Source organism: Patella vulgata, chromosome 2, assembly GCF_932274485.2.
Source record: "Patella vulgata chromosome 2, xgPatVulg1.2, whole genome shotgun sequence".
Taxonomy (NCBI): domain Eukaryota; kingdom Metazoa; phylum Mollusca; class Gastropoda; family Patellidae; genus Patella; species Patella vulgata.
This window is the reverse complement of record NC_065880.2, coordinates 54876837-54900584: the sequence shown is the minus strand read 5'-3', so window position 1 is coordinate 54900584 and position 23748 is coordinate 54876837. Positions and strand designations below refer to the sequence as shown.

Sequence of the window (23748 nt, the reverse complement as noted above, 5' to 3'; positions counted from 1 at the left end):
ATATTAGGATCACGAAGAAAACACAACAAGGAAGTCCAATCTACAAAGTCTCGAAAAATGATTACGTGTCATATCGGGCGTATGTGCTTCTTTGATATGTTAGATCACGGGACAATTCTTTAGTTGCGGCTATTATAAATTACAAGTTCTGGAATGAGGATCATTGGATAGTATGCGATGTAAATTTAGTGAAAAGCTAAAGTAATTTTAGTTTAAATATATCATTTGTGTGGAAATTACACTGTTCAGTTGGTTGTGCCGTATTATTTATCAATATGGAGATTTCTGTTTTATGGATATTGCTATTGAAGGTAAGATGCACTATTTACGCAACATGGCACGATATATATATGGTACGCAATACAAAAGACACATAAGAGAAACGTAGATCATAGCGAGCACACACGCCTGTCAAAAGACCTGACTTTAATTATACATACAAAGACCTGCGTAAAACACACGGTCGAATGATAAATCGCACGGTAAAACAGTTTTACTTCCCAAATTTTGATGTAACATGTACGTGTCAGATAAAGCCTGTTGGTCCTTGATTGTACTCCTTTTGATGCAGTTATCGCAACTAGCGAGGAAATACACCAATTAAACAATACACACCATTGACATTCATTTTTTACCGGTCGGTTAATTAACTCACCTCTACTGAAAACGCACTGTCGCACAGTTTTTCACCCCTAGCGTTAATTAACTCACCTCTCAGACAATTTTTCACCCTTGTTAATTAACACACCTTATTTACAATTTTAACGCGGTAATACTGAGTAATAGTCGGAAAATTAATTTTCTTTCGATACAACGATGATTGAGAATTATAGGGTGGCTGTGAACAGATTCACCCTTTAGCAGTTCTCAGTGTTTGTCTCATCAAATTTGTGTAAGCCAGGTCGGCTGTATTGCATCGGTTTTGAAATCGGGTTCTAACTTACGAGTAGCCATTTTTGGCCTTTCTCTTATCTAACACACGCAAGGTTATGCAGTCATCTATCTTGTCAATAATGGACGACTAGATCGTCGTCTCTGCGAAGTTATCTGTTGAGGTAATGGCAGAGCATACGAAATTACTCTTAGTGAACACTAGGTGGGATGGTAGAACCCAGAAACCTATGTGTTTGTAGTTTTACCGGAGGGCGCTCACGTATCTCCGTTTGGCACTGTTCGATTCTTTCGCAGCTTTTGTGATGCAGTTCTACTTCATGTACGACGGCTTTCGTACTCTTAGGGTAGATGTTATTATTATCCATGTTTGGGGTTTGGTTAAGTGTCAATGTTTGGTTATTCATTTTCATCCATGTTTGGATATTTATTAGGTTGGTGCTTACATTATTATCATCCATGTTTGGATATTGTTAGCATCCATGTTTGATTTTTTAATTTTTCATCCATGTTTGGATATTAATTATGTTGGTATTTATTTTTATCCATGCTTGCATATTTTGTTTCATCCATGTTTGGACCTTATTTTTCATCCATGTTTGGATATTTATTACGTTGGTTATCCATGTTTGGATATTTATTTTCATCCATGTTTGGAAATTTCAATCATCCATGTAGGGGTTTTATTATGTTGGTTATCTATTATCACCCATGGTTGGATACTTATTTCCCCATTCGGTCCAGGTGAGCCATGCTTGGTTTAATTTTTCATCCATGTTTTGGAATTTTATCCCCATACATGTGTGAATATCTAGCCCCATCCAGGTTTGGATATTTCATCTTATCCAGGTTTACGGTTTAATCTCTTCCAGGTTTGGATCTATTTCAATCCATGTTTGGATATCTAGTTTTTTCCCTGTTCGGATAATTGTATATCACCCCCCTTTTTTCCAGAGATTGCATCATGCCGAAGCGAAAGTTACCGGTCCAAGATACTCAAAGCTCCAGTGAAGAGGAGGTATCTCCTAATACTAACATCCGGCCGACTTCTTCAGCAGAAGACAGACTGTCCGAAATCATCTTGCAGAAAATGATCGACAGGGGCTTGGTTCACAAAGCCCTGTCGCCTACTGGTACCGTTCATCTTTCGAATCTACCAGCGGGTCCAACTGATGCGCCTCTGCTGCAGACATTGTCTCCATTGCCGCAGTCCCTTTCACTGCAGCTACTACCACAGAATTGACCTAGACTGCTACTACCTCAGCAAGTATTTCGGCCAATGCAGCAACCACCCCTGGATTGGATGTGTTCTCAGTGAATGCTGCCAATTTGTTTGGAACTCAGCCTGGCAGGGACACAGGTAGACCTCCCGTCAGTCATATTTCTCAACACGTTCCCGACAAACTTAAGGCCATGATTTGGTCTAATACTTATGTGGATTTCTGTCAATTGCTGCCAGATTCCTTGCCAGATCGTTTATCGCTAGACATACAGGACACAGAGGATGAGCCGGTTTTGAAGATATCGTCAACGCCAAGGTCCAAAACTCTGACCTTCTAGCATTGGCAGCGGGCTTTTTCCATATTTATGGATATTTACATTCAGAATGTGCCAGACTCTACCTCTATCTTATTAACGTATTTGTCTTTGATGACCGAGCTGGCACAGACCTATGGCACAAAATCTTTTAATTTTTATGATACCCAATTTAGGCGTCTTCGCCAGTCATTTCCCTGTGCTTGGGATCAAATCAACGGTGATCTTTGGCTTAGGGCAACTACCCTGCATGGACCACAAGTTCCTACAAAACGTCAGGCCATTTAGGATTCCGAGAGGGAATTTGTTGGTCTTTTAATAGGCCTTCGGGTTGTCGTTATCGCAACTGTATCTATCCCCACAAATGCATGAAATGTGGAGCTGCCCATCCCTAGATGCAGTGTTATGCAGGGAATCGCAACTTTGACCCTGTACCAAAAAATCTCTCTCATAGTTCATTTGCTGCAACACCCAGTTTGGGTCAAAACATCTTACCAACTCGTTCCTCTTCAGCAACTGTGACATCAGCTCCCATCCTCAACCTTTTAGGCATGCGTCAAAAACTTTCACCCCTCCAGTCCAGGCTAACCGGTATTCATTTCGCAAAAATAGTTTACTCGCCAGCAAAGATCCCAACCCCAGTAATTCCTAGTAGGCTACAAAAGGTATTGGAAGACTATGATATCACGGAACAACAATTTTTGTGTAAGGGGTTTTCACAAGGTTTTCGCATCCCTTTCAAGGGTCCTCGTATATCTCACTTAGCCAGGAATCATTCCTCTTGTTTTCAAAACCTTGATGTTCTTTTTACGAAGGTGACTGAGGAATTATCAGCAGGGAGAGTTATGGGTCCCTTCCTTTTACCACCATTAATAAATTTAAAATGCTCACCCTTAGTGTTATCCCTAAGCATGAAGCGGGGGTCTTATCGTTTGATTCATGATTTATCATGTCCTGTAGGTAATTCAATTAATTCCTGTATTGATCCGTTCTTTACACAGATTTCGTATGATTCTATAGATAATGTAGTTTCTTTGGTTAAGCAAATGGGTAGGGGGGCATTAATGGCAATGGCTGACATCCAAAACGCTTATCGCCTCCTTCCAATTCATCCAGATGATTATAACTTGCTAGGATTCACTATTTCCTATGAAGGAACATTACATTACTTTGTCGATATGTGCTTACCAATGGGGCTTAGTATGAGCTGTCAAACCTTTGAGCGTTTTAGCTCCGCCTTACAATGGGTTATGGAAAATAAATTTTTTGCGAGTGTTAGTCACATGATAGAAGATTTCTTTTTTATTGGACCCACCAATTCACTTCAGTGTGCGACATCGTTACAGTCTTTTCTTGACCTTGTCAATTACTTGTCTGTGCCCATTAAACATTCTAAAACTGTTCATTCCACTACAAACATTACAATTTATGGTATAGAGGTGGACTCAGTCTCCATGGTGTACCGTTTACCAGATGATAATGTATCCATAATTCGTTTGGCCCTAGATAATACCTTGATAAAGAAAAAACTGTCGTTAAAAGAGTTACAATCATTGTTGGGTTTACTTAGTTTTGCGACACTGGTCGTGGTACCAGGGAGAACCTTTCTACGTCGGTTATCACTAGGGACCGGGTATCATCCAGATTTTACATAAAAAGGTAAGAAACTACCCTTATCATCTAGAATCTAATACACGTCAACAATGTGTTAAATGCCGACAAGATTCATCAAAAACCGCCCAGTTTGTGCTAGCGTGTAGATTTAGAAACATCGTTTAGTTTTGACATTTATCGTCTACTTTACGACCGTCCAGTTTCTCGGGATGTTTTAGATTTGAAAGGGGTTTAGTTTTTAGACAAGGCCTTATTTTCCCGGACGTTGTCGAGAAATGAACAGAGTGTTTAATAACACAAGACGTTTAGATTTTACGCCAAATTACCACTTTACCGACAGCCGTATACATTTGTATGTGGTTACGATTTATGATGTGGTAACATTTAATAGAAAAAAAGATTTTAAAAATATTCACTGATTCAACTTAGTCATCGTTTTATTCTTTCTGTTATTCATATACCATCAATGATGGCTGAAGTAAATTACTCCGTGCATCAAACAACGATAATTTTTCATTGGTTATTAGGACCCTCTAACCGCGGGAAAATTTTCAGTAGCTATTGGCTAATATTTTTAAAATCTTTTTTTCTACTAATTGTAACCACATAAATCGTAACCACATATACGGCTCTCGGTAAAGTGGTAATTTGGCATAAAATCTAAGGGTGTGACGACTAAGCAAAATTTGAACCGGTTAGTCGGCGGCTAAAAAACCGAACCGATTCGGTTTAGTCGGTAATGAAAACTAACTGAAAAATATTAGTCTTCCATAGTCTACAATACACGCTAATATATATACTGGCCTTTATATACGGAGCTTAAAACTGTAATGGCGACATACATACAGTTCTATGTTTTATGTGTCCAGTACATTAAAAAATTTGGTTTTGTTTGTACTATGTAGTTTGTTCAAATCTCCTGTTTAACCTTTTTAATAAAAGTAATAAATCAATATATAAAAAAACTTCAAACAATGACGTATTGATCAATAATATTAGTCATAAACCGACGAGAAAGCGTATCTGGCGCTCAGTGCGCATGCCTATTGACCTAACCTGGAGGATTGCTTGTTTCTGATTGGGCACTTCAACCATTGACCTTAGGGACCGACCAATCAAATAACGTATTCTTAAAATAACTTCATTAGGTATGCAAAAACCCACTCGCTTGTAATCGCGAGAATATCCACGACCGATTACGGAATATAGTATATACTGTCTCGTTATTATTATTGTCGACCATTTATCAATGATGTAGCTTATTGCTTATTCGCCCCCATAATTGTCGATCGTTAATACATGTATCTTTTTAAAAAAAACATGTTATAATATTCGACTGGTTTATATCATGCTGTATTTTTAGACGATTATCGATTTCCCGAAACTTGAACCGGTTTGTAGGTAAAACCGAACCGACTCCGACTAAACCGACTAATCATCACACCCTTTAAAATCTAAACGTCTTGTGTTATTAAACACTCTTCAGTTCTCGACAACGTCCGGGAAAATAAGGCCTTGTCTAAAAACTAAACCCCTTTCAAATCTAAAACATCCCGAGAAACTGGACGGTCGTAAAGTAGACGATAAATGTCAAAACTAAACGGTGTTTCTAAATCTACACGGTAGCACAAATTGATGAATCTTGACGTCATTTAACACATTGTTGACGTGTATTAGATTCTAGATGATAAGGGTAGTTTTTTACCTTTTTTCGTAAAATCTGGATGATACCCGGTCCCTAGTGTATTTGACCTGACAATGGGTGTCAAGAAATCTTATCACTTGATTAGAATAACTAATGCTGCACGTCTTGATTTGAAAGTCTGGAGTCAGTTTATGCAGGGGTTTAATGGTCGATGCATGTTTTTGAATGACACTTGGGTTGGCTCCGATACTATCAAATTGTTTTCAGATGCAGCCCAATCTTTGGGTTATGCTGCAGTATTTGGATCTAAATGGTTTTCTGGTTCTTGGCCCCAAGGCATGCAACTTTTAAATATAAGTGTCCTGGAACTTTTTCCCATTGTGTTAGCATTGGAGCACTGGGGTCATTTGTTGACTAATCACAAAGTCTTAGTGCTTACTGATAATGAGGCCATTGTATATGTTATCAACAAGTCCACGTCCAAATGTTCTAATCTAATGTCCTTGGTTCGTCGTTCCATTAAGCATAATGTGTTAATTAGGGTGAAGCACATAGCTGGCAAATCTAACAAGGTTGCTGATTGTCTTTCTCGTTTCAAATTTCAGCAAGCACGAGAATGGGCTCCATGGTTGGATTCAACCCCTCAGACGGTGAACCCAATGTACTTGAGAACCTAACTCCATCAGCTCTGCAGCTGCAGAATGCGTCTTTGCCAAATTCATCGAAGGAATTTTATTTAAGGGCCTGGACAAAGTTTATTTCCTTCTGTATTAGCAATAATTCGTCCCCAACTTTTCCTCTCCCAAATGTGTTCATTGTTAACTTTCTTGCTCATCTGTTTGAGTCAGGATACTTGCCTAGTTCCGTTGCTTCTCATGCTTCTGTTATTACTTTTGTGCAAAAAACGTTTTTCAGATTCTATAAATACCTTTCTGGTTAAGAATTTAGTTAAAGGTGCTCGCCGTTCCAGATCCTCGGTTCCATCCCGCTTACCAATAACAGTAAATATCCTGTGCCAGCTACTTGAGGCTATTCATGTGGCAATTTCTGTAAAAGCGCACCACTCTCTCTTAAAAGCGATATTTTCCTTGGCATTTGCAGGATTCTTCAGGATTGGAGAATTGGTTTTAAAATCAAAATTATGTGCTGGTAATGTCATTCAAACTCCTAACGTAAAATTTTTCTTTACTAATCATGAGGTTTTATCTTATATAGAGATAACCATGCTTAATTTTAAACATAAGTCATCATCATCACCTGTTAAATTAATTTTGCACTGTCAGTGCAATATTGTTAACTCCAAATTTTGTCCGGTATGTTTATTGTTTGATTATTTAAAGAGTTTTCCCAATCCATCAGGTCCATTATTTCAATTTATCGACAGATCCCCTGTCCCATATGCCTTTGTTAATGCTAGTTTAAGTAGACTGGTGTATTTCTTGGGTTTAGATAGTTCAAAAATTAAGTTACATTCGTTTCGAATTGGTGCTGCAACCACCGCTTTCGTGAAAGGTTACACTCAGGATGCTATTAGAATCTTGGGAAGATGGAAGAGCAATGCGGTTAGAGCATATATAAAATTCCCCATCTTAGTTATGTAAGATAATGGTATTCGATATGTGAACGGCTTGTAAAATGACATTGATAAATCTCTGGCATCAGATCATAATTTTAGTACATCCCCAGCAGAGGTGGGGATGTATTCTTTCCTTTCATATTACATGTACTGATAGTAAACTCCAATAATTGTTTTGTAGTGCTATATCTGATGTGCTCATTTTTGAAAAATGTTAGGATGGGTTCCATTTCTTTGGATGGTTATGTTAATTGATAAGTATGTGCCTATTCTATACTATTTAATTTAAATATGTACCCTTTCTGTTGATTGTTATCGCCTTATGCATGTAATTTGTACCCCTTCTTTGAATAATGCATAATGTAGACTAGCTTCTCTTTCGATCGCTCTTGGTTGGTATCATGTAAATATGTGCTCTTTCCTTGACAAATGCATAGCCCTGTCGAGCCTTTCCTTTGATTATTCCAGTGTCCATCTTTGGGCATGGTGCATATGTAGACTAGTTGTGATGTACGGTAATTATTGATGTGCCCAGGCCGTGAAATATGCATGTGTTTTATATGTGTTATTATAATACTATCAGGGAATTATTAGTGTAGTTAAGTGTTGTTGGTGTGATGTGTCTTGAGTTGGGCACGACATCATGTGTAGAGATGTGTATGGCCGGGCTTATTATTTTCATTCAGCCCAACTCATTCAGAAAACATGAGATCCTGGAAATATTTGGGGAAATTGTAATTTAAATTTTGATATGTTTCCTTTCTCATCTCATGTTTTCATTTCGTCATTTTGTAAAATAAATGACATGTCACACCAACACTTGTGTTTTGTTATTCATTAAAGATAGGTTGCCAGGCAACGAAACATATGCCCACAGCAGCTAACTCGTCCGGGCAGTCAACAAGAGTTGTCACATATTTTTACTTTTTTCGGTAATGAAACATTTATAATACATTAAAATCTGATTAGGAGTAACAACTCATTAAGTAATTATCAGAAAACCATTAGAATTTGTTTGGTTTTTATAAAGTTTTGCCCCATGCTAACGTTTAGTATAGGAAACTTTTAACATCATGGATTTAGCTGTTCAAGTCATAAAAATTCATTGAAAATCAATATACTTGTTTGTCTCAAGACCTTACACTCTGTATATGAATCTGAAGTCAATCGGATGATAACTTTAGCTTCTAGAGGGTCACAAGGTTTTTAAAAGTGATCAAGGGCCATAACTTTGGCAGTAATTATCGGAAATCGTTGTAAATCAATATGATTCTTCGTCTCGTGACCTCAAACACTCTGTATCAATTTAAAGTCAATCGGATATTAACCTGAGCCTCTAGAGCATTTACAAGATTTTTTGAAGTGATCAAAGGCCATAACTCTGGCAGTAATTATCGAAAATCACTGAAAATGAATAAACTTCTTCGTCTCATGACCTTAAACACTGTGTATAAATTTAAAGTCAATCGGATATTAACTTTGACCTCTAGAGCGTGCATAAGATTTGTTTAAGTGATCAAGGGCCATAACTCTGGAAGTAATTATCGGAAATCGCTGAAAATCAATAGGCTTCTTTGTCTCATGACCTTAAACACTGTGTATAAATTTAGAGTCAATCGGATATTAACTTTGACCTCTAGAGCGTCCACAAGATTTTTTGAAGCGATCAAGGGCCATAACTCTGGCAGTAATTATCAGAAATCGCTGAAAATCAATAGGCTTCTTCGTCTCATGACCTTAAACACTGTGTATAAATTTAAAGTCAATCAGATGTTATCATTAGCCTCTAGAGCATCCACAAGCAATTGTGGACGCCGAACCGACGGACGGGGGAGACCACAATATACGACCACATTTCAATGTGGGCGTATAAAAATGTGTGTGGAAGGGGGTCCTTCGCTAAGAGCACAAAGTGATTTTTCCTACAATCAAGGGCCATAATTCAGGAAATTACAATTCGATATGCGCAAATATCGAAAGGAACCGAGATCTTTGTGTTATAAACTTACAAATAAAAATTGTGACCTCCTTAGGGTCCACAACCTTGATATACCATATTTTTAGGCTATTTGAGAACGAAGGGCGGCCATTTTGTTTGTCAGTTTTGGGCCGATTTTCACGAAATTTGAACTCTGCCGTCCTTAGGGTGTAACGGTGAAATAATAATACGTTTTTTAAATCGAATAAAAATTATGACCTCTATAGAGTCCACAAGCTAAAAACGTGATTTTTCGTAATATCAGGGGCCATAATTCTGGAAGTTACGGTCCGATGTGCGCAAATATCAAAAGGAACCATGATCATTGGGTTATAAACTTACATTTCAAGTTTCAACAAAAACGGATAAAAATTGTGACCTCTTTAGGGTCCACAACCTTGATATACCATATTTTTACGCTATTTGAGAATGAACGGCGGACATTTTGTCTGTCAATTTTGGGCCGATTTTCACGAAATTTGAACTAAGCCGTACTTAGGGTGCAACGGTGATATAATAATACGTTTTTTTAAATCGGATAAAAATTATGACCTCTATCGGGTCCACAAGCTAAAAACGCAATTTTTCATACAATCAGGGCCACAAGGTAAAAACACGATTTTTTGTACAATCAGGGGCCTTAATTCAGGAAGTTACGGTCCAATATGCGCGAATATCAAGAGGAACCGAGATCTTTGGGTTATAAACTTACATTTCAAGTTTCAACAAAATTGGATAAAAATTGTGACCTCTACAGGGTCCACAAACTTGATATACCATATTTTTTAAGCTATTTGAGAACGAACGGCGGCCATTTTGTCTGTCAATTTTGGGACGATTTTCAAGAAATTTGAATTCAGTTGTCCTTAGGGTGTAACAGTGATATAATAATACGTTTTTTTAAATCGGATAAAAATTATGACTTCTATAGGGTCCACAAGCTAAAAACTTTTTAGGGTGTAACGGTGATATAATAATACGTTTTTTTAAATCGGATAAAAATTATAACCTCTATAGAGTCCATATGCTAAATATGCGATTTTTCGTACAATCAGGGGCCATAATTCAGGAAGTTACAGTCCGATATGCGTGAATATCGAAAGGAACCGAGATCTTTGGGTTATCAACTTACATTTCAAGCTTCAACAAAATCGGATAAAAATTGTGACCTTTATAGTGTCCAAAAGCTAAAAACGTGATTTTTCGTACAAACTGGGGCCATAATCCATGAAGTTTCGATCCGATACATGCCAATATCGAAAGCAGCCGAGATCTTTTGGAGATAAACCTATATTTCAAGTTTCGTCAAAATCGGATAAGAATTGTGACCTGTAGAGTGTCCACAAACAAATTGTGGACGGACGACCGGACAGACAGGGGCGACGACAATATACGTCCACATGAAAATGTGGGCGTATAAAAATTGGTAAATCACGTCCCAGGTAATTATACAATTGGAAATCGGTAAATCACGTAATGTATGTTTTTTAAATCACAAATCAATTAACCAGTCTTCCATCTGTACACGTGGTCATAAGTCAAGCTTACAATGGCAGTCCGATAATCTTGCGAGACTGTACATTAGACTGGCGCCAAAAAAAGTCACTGTCAATGTCTATAGACAAGCTGTCGCCCATTTTCAGACAAGTAATTACTTGATTGGGGGCTTCTGCGCAATTTAGTTGATTATTGGGTAATACGTAGAGTCCATGATGTATTTTGGCGAGTGATTAAGCTGTCAATATGTACTTAGAAAATACCTTTTTTTTTATAAAAAAGATAAATGGTGTTAGACATCATAAACTAACAAACAATATGAGTATACTTTATTACAAAAACATCGGTGAACTAATCTAAAATCATAACGACAATTATAAAAACAATACGAATTTACTTTACTACAAAAACATCGGTGAACTGATCTAAGATATAAAATCATAACGCCAATTAACAAACAATACGAATATACAGCGGTGAACTAATCCTGGTCGCGATCGGTAATCAACAAAAATCGACGAGTAAAACTTATTTATTCCATACATTATTGTTTATGTAACAATAAGTAAGTGTTTAACGACAATTATAAAAACAATACGAATATACTTTACTACAAAAACATCGGTGAACTGATCTAAGATCTAAAATCATAACGCCAATTAACAAACAATACAAATATATAGCGGTGCACTAATCCTGGTCGTGATCGGTAATCAACAAAAATTGACAAGTAAAACTTATTTATTCCATACATTATTGTTTATGTAACAATAAGTAAGTGTTTAACAGTTTATTTAACTATAATTACATCCCACTTCTACTCGTTGCTACTGGCAACCTTTAATAAAACTGTCCTGTTTAATTGCAATACATGCTTAAAAGTATCCGTGTATCAGAAATGTACAGAAAGAGTACTGATCATTTCTGATACACGGATACTTTTATACCGTTTTAGATATCTATCAAGCAACAAGTAGCGGACGTTTAGTCCGACTCAGATCGCAATTGATAACGAGGCTCTAACCAATGTACATGAAACAACTAGTCAAATTCATAGTAACAAAACAAAATGGGGGGAACTACATGGCAGTTCAAAAACATATACAATGACATTAAATTAACATAACAACATATTACAAAAATCAATTATTATACATACCAATAGGCATCTATTTCATAATTTGGTTTGATTTATATTAATATGCAAAATATATAAATTAGAATATTGAATAATTATTTTAATTAATTGTAATGATAGAAGGCGCAGTTCTCTTGCTGGACACTTCACAGGCATTGAAAATAAGCAGGATGAAAAAAAAAGCCTAGAAAGTCATAAACTTTATTACAAATAAATTTCAACGGAAGAACCATCCGCCGATGCATACTTTCACCAGGAATGACCCACGTTTCGCATTTCCTTTACACTACATTTAATAATATCGCAGTCCTCTACGCCATAGACATTGTTTTGACGATCTGGTCTAAACAAACACGTGATTGTATCTCCACTGCGAAATCATTCTACCATGAAATGTAACGTGAGGCTCAGAAAGGGATAAATAATGAAAGAACAGAAAGTATTTGTCACTTTTCGGTTGAAACGACTCGATAATAAATACTATTTTTCACATTTTGCTTCACAATACTCGATAGAAATGTGATGTAAGTAACTTATTAGCACCTTTCCTCGGTGTATCGGTGAATATCAGGACAGTTTTGGTCGGGAGCCGCCTCGGCTGGGCCCCTCGACCAAAACTGTCCTGATATTCACCGATACACCTCGGAAAGTGTGCTAATAACTACTACTTACAACTCAGTTAATTATAATAACAAGGGGGATGAAACAGCTTTGTGCCTTCCGGATGGTGTTTCTTGCGGCGTAAGTTGAAATACACCGCAAGAGACACCATCCGGAAGGCACAAAGCGGACACTGGATGACATTCTGTAATGCGTTGAATCAAAACACGCAAACAGGTGCCGTCTGGAAGAAGATGAACGGGAAGCGCAGATCATTCAACATACCAAACCTAAAGAATGGAGATGAGTACGTTACCAATGGCAATGAAAAGGCAGATCTACTTGCAAAAGCTTTCGCTGACGCAAGCAGGGACGAAAACCAATCACCAGAGTTCCTGAAGAGAAAGGAAACCTTTTACTCACAGCACCCTTCATTAGAAATTGAACCTATTGAAGGTGCTAAACCAATCAATCTACCCTTCTCTGAGGAGGAGTTAAATAAGGCTCTTTCCCTCAAGAAGGATAGTGCGGCTGGTGAGGACAAAGTAAAGTACACGATGCTCATCTGCCTAGAAATGCCAAAAGGATACTACTAAACTTCTTCAACACATCCTGGCTGGCAGGAGAGGTACCTAAAGAATGGCAGAAAGCCAACGTCATCCCTCTTCCAAAACCAGGTGAAGAGAGAACAAAGGCAGAGTCCTATCGACCAGTAAGTTTGACATCCACACTGTGCAAAACCTTGGAAACAATGGTTAACATACGACTACAGTTCTATCTGGAGAGCAACCGACTGATCGACGAAAATCAAAGCGGGTTCAGGAAAGGGCGTTCAACAACCGACCACTTGGTGAGACTACAGCAAGTCATGTTGCAGGCACTCCTCTCTGGGAACCTGTTATGTGTCGTGTTCGTAGATTTAACTAAGGCTTTCGATTTAGTCTGGCTAGACGGGCTGCTCTTCAAGTTAGGACGTATTGGTATAACGGGCATAATGTTTCGGTGGATCAAAAGCTTTCTGAGCGATAGAAGGATACAGGTGAATGTTGGCAGATTCCTGAGTGCCAGGCAAACATTAGAAAATGGCACGCCTCAGGAGTCGGTTATCAGTCCCACTCTCTTCAATATCATGATCAACGACATACAGAAATCTTCCTACCTCGACGCCAAAACTGAGTTAGCTAAATTTGCTGATGACAGTACCATATGGAGGAAAGGGAGGAACTTCTGTGAGCTACAAAAGAACATGCAGAAGGCCTTAGACAAATTCATGGCATGGGCAAACGATTGGGGATTCAAAGTCTCGGAGAAGAAAACAGTCGGCATGCTTGTAAGCAGGGATAGAGGGATAAGCAGAATGACTCTGTGTATGAACGGGAAAACCATCGAGTTTAAAGACCAAACCAAGTTCCTTGGCGTAATCTTTGACCGAAGGCTGACCTGAATCCTAAACTTAATGAGGAAAATAATGGGCAGCACTTTGGGGGCCAACAGAGTCACACTAATGATGGTGTATCGTGCTCTAATACGATCTGTATTAGAATACGGCTCTCTGGCCTTCATGAACTGCGCGCCATTACTCTTAAGGAAGCTTGACACCATCCAATACAAAGCTCTGTGTATTGCGACTGGCGTAGGGCAAGGGACTGGGAGAGAGGCACTACTGCAAGAAGTCAGGGAGTTGCCCCTATCCCTAAGAAGAAAAGAACTAGCGACAAGGTACTGGGCTAAGATCTCGCAACTGGGCGAAAGATGTCCAACCTTTGTCAGTCTACAAAATACAAGATATGTGAGAGATCCTAGAAAGAAAAGCTTCGGGCCAGGGTATCAGGGAAACAATCAAGGAACTGCAACTGGGGGAGCTCGTGATAAATGAACACAACCCCCCAGCGATTGCCCCTTGGACGCTCCCTATACCGCCGGTTAATCTAGATCTACTACAGAAAACCGACAAGAAAAACAACCCCACTGCTGCACGTGCTTTCTCTCTATAACACCTGGAAGACAACTGGCCGTCTGATGACTGGGACCATGTGTACACAGATGGCTCACGCAATCCTGAAAGGGGCACCAGCTCGTTTGGAATATACCTTCCAAACGGGGAACAGGGAATAAGCAGGAAACTGCCCAATAACTGTTCGGTGTACACTGCAGAGCTTGTGGCCATTTGTGACGCTATATCATGGATTTCCCATCAAAAGACTAGTAAGTTCGTCATTCCAAGCGACTCTCTGAGCAGTCTGATTTCAATCCAAAATGACAACTCGGACTCAAGACCAGAAGTCATTTTGGAAATCAGGCAGCTGTACCAGAGGGTTTTAGAGAAGCGAAGCAAAGTAGAACTCGTGTGGATTCCATCACATGTCAACATTAGAGGAAACGAGGAGGCAGATCGAATCGCCAATGAAGGTCTCAAGGACACAGCACCATAGACTACAGCACCACGGAAATCTACAGTATGGTCAAAAGACAGGTCAATTCAATCTGGGAATTAAATCTCGTTGAACTTGACACATACAGATTCCGGCTGGATGACAAGATCTACACAAAGACAACACTCAATCACCCTAGATGAGATATTTGTAGACTTATATCGAAGCTAAGGGTGAAAGAGCGGCTGCGAGACTACAAACACCAAGTCATCATCTGTGAGTGCGGAGAAGAATGTACCACCAACCATGTCCTGGTAGACTGCGAGGTATACGAGAAGGAGAGAAGGGAACTAGTGAGAACAATGGAGACCAACAACATACCATTCAACACTAAGAACCTACTCTTCCCGAGACCAGATCTGAAACTGCAAATCTTCGAACAAATCCACGCCCTAATGGACACAGTAGGACTAAGTAGAATAGTGAAGTAAGAGGGGGTCACGGTTAGACGGGCCCGGCATCTAAACACTAAACTACAAAGGGGATTTATAACAAACTGGCAGGATAGTGGAGTAAGGGGGAGTCACGATCAGACGGACTCGGCATCTAAACACTATTCCACCAAAAACAGACACCAAACCTACAGAGTGGGATAGTGGAGTAAGGGGAGGTCACGATAAGACGGGCCTGGCACCTAAACACAAACCCCACAAAGATGACATCTACCAAACTAGCAGGATAGTGGAGTAAGGGGGAGTTACGGTCAGACGAACTCGGCACCTAAACACTATTCCGCAAATAAAACTGATACCAAACCCAGAGAGTGGGATAGTGGAGTAAGGGGAGGCAACGATAAGACGGGCCTGGCACCTACACACTAAAACGATGACATCTACCAATCCAGAAGCAGACGAGATCATCTACCAAACGATATGTTTTATATTAAATAAAGGGAAGAACTTCCCACTAAACCAAATCCATGGCCTAAAGCCAAATGGAAAGATTGCAAAATCATATTCTAAAAAACAGGAATCAGCTTCAGCTCTCCTATGTCTTGTCTGCGATATCACTTATGTGGAAGCAGACGTTAAACACCAAGAACAAACGAACGAACAGCCCGGGATAAAACAGCCCGATAAAATAATTTTTAATGGTAAATATCTTATTATACAAAAACACATTGCTGAACAGGGTCGAAAAGCTCTCTTCTCAGTCTCAAAAGTTTGTAATGAAAATTATTTTAATATTGTAACTAAACTTTGTATTTTTTATACTTTTATCTAAATTGTGGGGTTTTCATTCGGGACATGATATACATTTAAGGTAGCTTAGGAAAATCTTAGATACAAGAACAACCACAAATTCCCACATGATCTATTATGAACTTGGACGTTTCCCTTTAATCATTACGAGAAAGTTACGGATATTTAATACTGGATTAAAATACGTTCTTCTACTAATGTCTTACTTAATTCTTGCTACTCTAATGTTAATAAATAATGACCCATGGGTCCTGAATGTTAAGAAGGAACTTTTTAAAATTGGCTTGGGAGATTTATGGGGAAAACCTGCTCATCTCATAAACACAAATTGTATCCATATCATCAGACAAAGATTATTAGACATATTTAGACAGGAGTGTATTGAGAAATTTGAATTATCAAGTGAACGTATCATTTATAAGCATATTGTGAATACATTTGGCTTACAATATTATTTGACTAAACCAATAGACAGAAAATACAGATGTGAAATTATAAGAATCCGTTTGTCCAGTCATAATTTAAATATTGAAAGGTTACGATATAGTTCTAAATATATTGAGAGAAGTAAACGATTATGTACATTGTGTAATTTTGAAAACATTGAAGTTGAGTACCATTTTGTTTTAATTTGTCCAATTTATAAAAATCGGAGATAAAAATATATAAAAAAGTATTATTATTCGAACCCCAGTGTTTTTAAATTATTTAATCTTTTATGTACTAAAAATGTATCTGAACTTGTAAACCTTGGTAGATTTTTATATTTTTTTTAATAAAATAAGAGATGAAGAGATTTTTTTTTTTTTTTAAACAATATTTTATTCACAGGATACCGAAACAAGCCAAAGGCTTATATAAATCAGCTTCCCAAAAGCAAGATATATAAATGATATAAACATATATTATATAAATATCAATATACATGTATAGGAGTATTAATGTACATATATAATAAGATTACAGGAAGAATATAATCAAGTTTTAGCTAGCATCAGGACCAAGAAGGGGTTGATAATCGACTGCTGAGTTTAAGTTTGTTACCCCAAAATCATGAAGAGATTAAACGGAATAGTAACAATTAATATACTGTCACTCTACTCTCCATATCATGATTCTTGTTTGTAATACTGTGTTTATATATTAGTATATATGGATATTTGTATTGTTTTTTTTTTGTTTTGTAAATATTTTGTAAATATTTTTGTTTTTCCCAATGAGTCTGTGACTCAAGGGTAATAAAAACTTGAAACAGCCCGAGGTGAAATGGTTGTGGGATGAACTGACCCGCACCCGGCTGGTAACTACAGGTGGGAATTAATAAAACAACAGCATTTGACCAATCAAATAATTAATGTTAATAAAAAGGGACATTTATGACTAAGCTGTACATTCAAAGGCATGATTTTGTATGGCACCCAGACAGGTGAGAATTAATAAAACTATAGCATTCGACCAATCGAAGAATTAATCCATACTGTACTTACGAACATGTATATTCAAAAACATGGTTTCATATGGCACCCAGGCACTTGACCATCGGTGTGAATTAATAAAACAATAGCATGCGACTAATCAAATAATTAATCTATTAACGTTCATTTATGACTCCATCCTATATTCCAAATAACAGTTGGCTGACCAAAAGGTGAATAGCTCATAATACCGTGTATAGACAGGCCTTTTCTGTAATTAATGTGTATGGGAATATAAATTAAGAGGAGATTAGTGACTAATATGATAATTGTCTGCGATATCACCTCGGTGGAAGCGGGCATTAAATAAAGCTATTTCACACATAATATGATAATCGTATTTAAAAGACGACTTTCACAACATAAAAGTTGCGTTTATTTTGAATACTAAAATAACTCTGGCTTAGTTTGGCTTGGCTTGGCTTGAGTGGAAGATTTTTAAAGACACAGATTTTTAATAACAATTTTAACAGACTGTGGTATAGGATTTAAATGGTTCATTTACATTATCAATACATACAATTTGCTTTTTGTTATTAAATTATATATAAATCCGTTGATTGTTTTCCAATTTTGATTTCTTTTTGCGCATGCTGCTATTTCTTTATTTATAAACCAGTGATTGTTTTCCAGTGTTGTGTTTTTAGTATTCATGCTGTTATTTGTGATTGTTTTTAATATTTAGTGTACATACATATAAACACATACAATTGGTTTTTGTTATTAGATTATCATAGCTAAATATATGTTCTGTTTTATTTATAAACCCTTTTCTTTTTCGGGAATGTTGATTTTGAATCAGTACCAAAATTAAACACATGTACCCAATAATCAACTAAATTGCGCAGAAACCCCCAATCAAGTAATTACGCTGTCTGAAAATGGGCGACAGCTTGTCTATAGAGATTGACAGTGACTTTCTTTGGCACCAGTCTAATGTACAGTCTCGTGAGATTATTGGACTGCCATTGTAAGCTTGACTTATGACCATGTGTACAGATGGAAGACTAGTTAATTCATTTGGGATCTTAAAAAGATCCATTACCTGGGACGTGATTTACCGATTTCCAATTGTATAATTACCTGGGATGTGATTTACCAATTTTTGATTTATTTGTCAATGGTGGAATACTAAGTTTATAGGATAATGGATAATATATAATACTACGACCACGGTAAGGTGATCATCTATGGGTTGCATTTTTTATATTCCCCTTTTTTATTCGTACTTCATATGTAAATAATCATAATCAAAATGAACTGATTGGATAAACGGCTCGCGGGAAATTAAAAGGTTCATCTAATTTTTCAACGCCGTAGATAAATTAATCGTGTGTTGATTTTTCAACGCATCTTGGGAAATCAAACAGCTCGTCTAACAAGTAAAGGCCGTAGATAAGTAAACGGTGTGTTGATTTTTCAACGCATCTCGGGAAAGCAGATGGCTCATCTAATAAGTAAACGTCGTAGATAAGCAAACAGGTTGGCCATTTTTAAACGACTCTTGGAGAAACCCAACCCGTTACCATTAAACTAAGCCATAGTACTAACTAACCCATTTATGTAATTCTTAAACGATTTTTATCAATTATCGAACAATGTTTTGAAAGTAAACTCTATGCTTACTTTCCAGCGCTAAAAACTCTGTTCTAAACGATACCAAATCCCTAGTGTATGTTAAACAACAGCAGTTCTGTTAGAACAGATTTAATGAGTCACATAACAGGTGAAGTCACATAACAATAAAAGTCACTTAACTGATTAGGCACATATACCCCAATGCGTGGGTCCGACCGGACCGACGACAATATACGTCCACATGAAAATGTGGGCATATAAAAAAATAATATATTTATATTGATAGTTGAATTTCGTTTACTGTGGCTTTATACGGCATATAAAATATACAAGCATGCCTAATTGAATATTATTGTTTAAAATTTTATTATCAGCTAGGTTCGGAAACATTAGAACAATTACGAAATAGTCGAAAAGCGACGAATCTCTAGTGAGAAAATTATCCGCCGTTTGTTTCACTATTGAAATTTCTATCATTCTGTCAGTGATTTAGATATTGATACCCTGAAAATAACATTTACAAACAAAACCTTAGTTTAGTTCAGTCATGTGACGAAGATAACAGAACACGCGTATAGTTGTGTCGACTTCTTTGATTCTCTAAAAATAAAACTTGATTACTCAATAAACAGTTTTAATCTCTTAACCACTAAAGATGTTAATTAATTGATGGGATTAAGAGAAGTTATTCTCATTAAAGTTATAATATACAAAACATGCATGGATTACTAAAATATGGAGTATTCACATTTGTTCCAAATTGTAACACTGTCATAGGAAATGTTTTTATTAAACGACTAAATAGCAAATAAATCGCCTATACAAAACATGGATTACTAAAATATGGAGTATTCACATTTGTTTTAAATTGTAACACTGTCATAGGAAATGTTTTTATTAAACGACTATATAGCAAATAAATTGCCTGGTTGCTATGTGATTTTGTTTTCTCAAAACGTACTTTCCTGACTTGGGCAGGTTCAAACAGACTCAGCTCAGTCAATTTTTGACCGAATCAAACCAACCATACATCATTTTGAAGGTATTGAATTGGCAAATGTGACAACAACAATAACTCAATTTTCAAAATTTCCTTATTGCGACTCATTATGCCATCACAGGTCACATATACCAATTTCAAAACAATCAGATGATAAATGTAGTCTGTAGAGTGTTCACAAGAAATTGTGGACGACGGACAGACGGGTCAACGGCAACATACGACCACATGGAAATGTGGTCGTATGAAAATTTCTTCTCATAATGATTTGTATTTTACTTACCTGCAGCTGCCTATCAAAGGCTTGAAAGGCTTTTTCACTTAAGATATCTTGAATCTTGTCACAGTATTCTTCTTCAGAGCAATAACTATATAAACACTGATCATCTGTTAACTATAAATTGATTATCGAAAATCACAATATGAATTAAGAACAAGCCAAAGTGCGATGGCTGATGTCCCCCGCCGAAATCCCAAAATAAACAGATGACACATATTAATTAATCGCACATTTATTTTTTTCAAAAGTATCAAGCAATCAAACTGATTATCAACTATAAACTGAGTTCCATCACTATCTATCAGATAGAATCAAAGTTATCTTGTCCCAAAGCATCAACCAATGAAATTTCTTAGCTCTGCTTAGCTTTAGCTCGAAATGTTAATCATTGAACTCAGACAAGACATTCACCTAATGAACATCTACATCAAGTTTAAACATTCTACCTTAATTAAAAGCAGAGCTGTTATGTTCCAAAGTTTTGATCAATCAAATTGCTTATCACTCCTTAGCCTAAGCAGAAAATTCTCATCATCGAACTTAGTCAAGGTAATGATATAATTTATACTCAAAGTTTCATCACTCTCACTTAATTAAAACCAAAGTTATCGTGCCCCAAAGCATCAACCAATCAGATGGCTTATCTCTGCTTACATTAAGCCAGACCCATCAATCCCTTAGAGCTGCAATGCAGTAGGGCAGCGTAAAAAATGCAGTAGAAACCATGATGTGGCAGTAGATTTCCAAAAACGCGTAAATTCGCACTTCCAAGGGTAATTAATTTAGAAATGATACACTGAACTGCAGGCCAAACAACACAAAAATTGCATTAAATGGGTAATAGATAAAATATACACAAGCAATGGTACCATATCTAAAATTAATTATGTAATTAAACCAAAATTGAATATGTAGCCTACAGAAAGAAATAATTAGTAATGTAAAAAATAATTAAAATTACCAGTCCAGTAGTACTGGCAGTACCACTTTTCTTTTGTTTTAACTTAGCATGATTTTAAAAAATATCCTTGTGACGTGTTCCCCATTCAGAGAGTTTTTGTCAATATTTTCTCATGTAAGATAATTGGTGTGCTTATTAGATTCTCTAGTATTTCTACATGAGGAATGGAGGGGGGGGGCGTAAAAAATTAGTTTTGCATAATGACTAAATTTTGGTATCGATTTAATCATGCCCCCCCATGGCGATTATCCTCTCAATGTACGGGATTTTTTTATCCCATGATTCCGTAAATCTGCTTTTACATTTAATCGAGAAAGTGTTCCATATAAGTCAGAATCGGCGAGACATATTCCCATCTTGAAATTGAATTTCCAGGTTGTGTTGCGTTTGAAGTATTGTATTAGATGCTGTACGTAAGCGTGCAAATGGAAATGTCAGCCATTATTGCCGTAAATTGGTCGCTATTTCTTTAGTTTATCGCTACGCATTTTAAGAGCCAATAATTTATCCACTTTAATTACTCTAAAATAGATTGAAAAGAATTTGAGAACAAATCTCTTAGCTAAATTACACCTTACAGTATCCCAAATCGATGCTGATAACTGAAAGTCGAAATCTTTATTGTTTACATGCAAAGAGTTGCTTCCCTTAGTTCCATAGTTTTGGCGAGAAAATTAAAAAAATCTTTGTTTGAAAATGTAGTAGAAATCTATTATCGAGCAGTGGAGCGGTACATGAGGCCTTTTCGCGGCACTTTACCGCGTGATGCGGTAGAGTTGACAGGTCTGCATTAAACATGCATTATGCAAGAGAAAAATCTGCTTATTACAAGTCTTTCTTTAGGCCTGAAATGTTATCTAAATTATCAATTAGACATTAATTAACTTATCCAGACCATAATAAACTCTCGATGTCAAGGCTAGCCTTCGATGTTGGCTGGATTAGATTTCGATATGCCGCTAACGGCTATTGATAATTAAATCAATAAAAGCGGATAATCAAGACTATGCTGTTTATATTAATGATTTTAGTAATGATGACCGAGACTATGCAAAAATTTCACACGCTTCTTTCTCGGCTCATAGTGGATCAATTTGACTGAAATTTTCAGCAAATTACCTTTACACTATCTAGTTTTTAACTATTATAGCGAGAACTGTCATCTCTTTATCTTATCTCCCATAATGTATCTTTAAGCAGACAATGTTTATCATCGAACTCCATCAAGGCATTCACCTACTGAATGCCTACACAAAGTTTGAACATTCTACCTCAATTAGAAGGAGAGTTATTGTGTTCCAAATTCTCGACCAATCAAATTGCTTAGCGCTCTGCTTACCCAGAGCAGAAAATGCTCATTATCGAACTTAGTCAAGGTACTGATGTGTTAAAACTATACGCCAAATTTCATCACTCTCATTTAATTAGAACACTTACACCAAGTTTGAACATTCTAGCTTAATTAGAAGGAGAGTTATTGTGTCCCAAAAAGTGTGATGGACAGACAGACGGATGGACAGACAGACGAACACATTTTAATAGTCCCCTGCTTTCTTCGAAAGGCGGGGGACAAATATAACATTGATTTAATATTTGCAAGGGTTCAAATAATACTAATATCTATTATAAGGTTTAATAAGATAAGTTGCAATGCAATGAAACATACACCCACAGCTGCTAAGTCATCCATACAGACACATGGGTTGTTGTATATTTAATGTTTTGGAGGTATGTATGGGAGCATTTAAGAGACTCTAACAACTGATCAAGAGTAACAACCCATTAAGTAATTATCAGAAATAACTGAAATTTGATTAGTTTCTTTCAAGATGCTCACATTTATTATACAAACAAGCAGTTGCCATGAAGATACACCCACATTTTGCAAGAGATGGAAAGAGAACAAGCTAAAAGAAAAGGTGATTTTCCGTATAATCAGGGGGGCATAACCCATGAAGTTACAATCCGATACGTGCCAATTTACATATTTTTACATTCTTTGCATACAAGGAGCGGCCTTTTTCCCCAACTTTGAACTCAACCTAAACGGTTTTTAAAATCAGAAAAAATTGTGACCTCTAGAGAGTCCACAAGCCAAAATCAGAAATTTCTTTAAGAATCAGGGGCCATAATCCAGAAAGTTACGATTCGAGATCATTGTAATATAAACACAAGTTTTAAGTTTCATCAAAATCAGTTCAACGTTGTGACCTCTAGAGGGATCACAACCGTGACATTACATACTTTAACACTATTTGTGAATAGGGTGCAGCCATTTTGTCCTGCAGTTCCGGTCTGATTTTCACGAAATTTAAACTAAACCGTCATTATACTGCCGTGCAAAG

General features: G+C 36.9%; 1 protein-coding gene across 1 annotated transcript in view; it reads right to left on the bottom strand.

Moving 5' to 3' along the window:
* LOC130010729 (E3 ubiquitin-protein ligase rnf213-alpha-like) overlaps positions 1 to 20546 on the bottom strand; it is a 368341-nt gene extending 347795 nt beyond the window's left edge. The window contains exon 1 of the mRNA XM_056098708.1: positions 20446 to 20546. The gene's annotated coding sequence lies outside the window, so the exon portion shown is untranslated. The remainder of the gene's footprint in view (positions 1 to 20445) is intronic.
* Positions 20547 to 23748: the final 3202 nt, after the last annotated feature.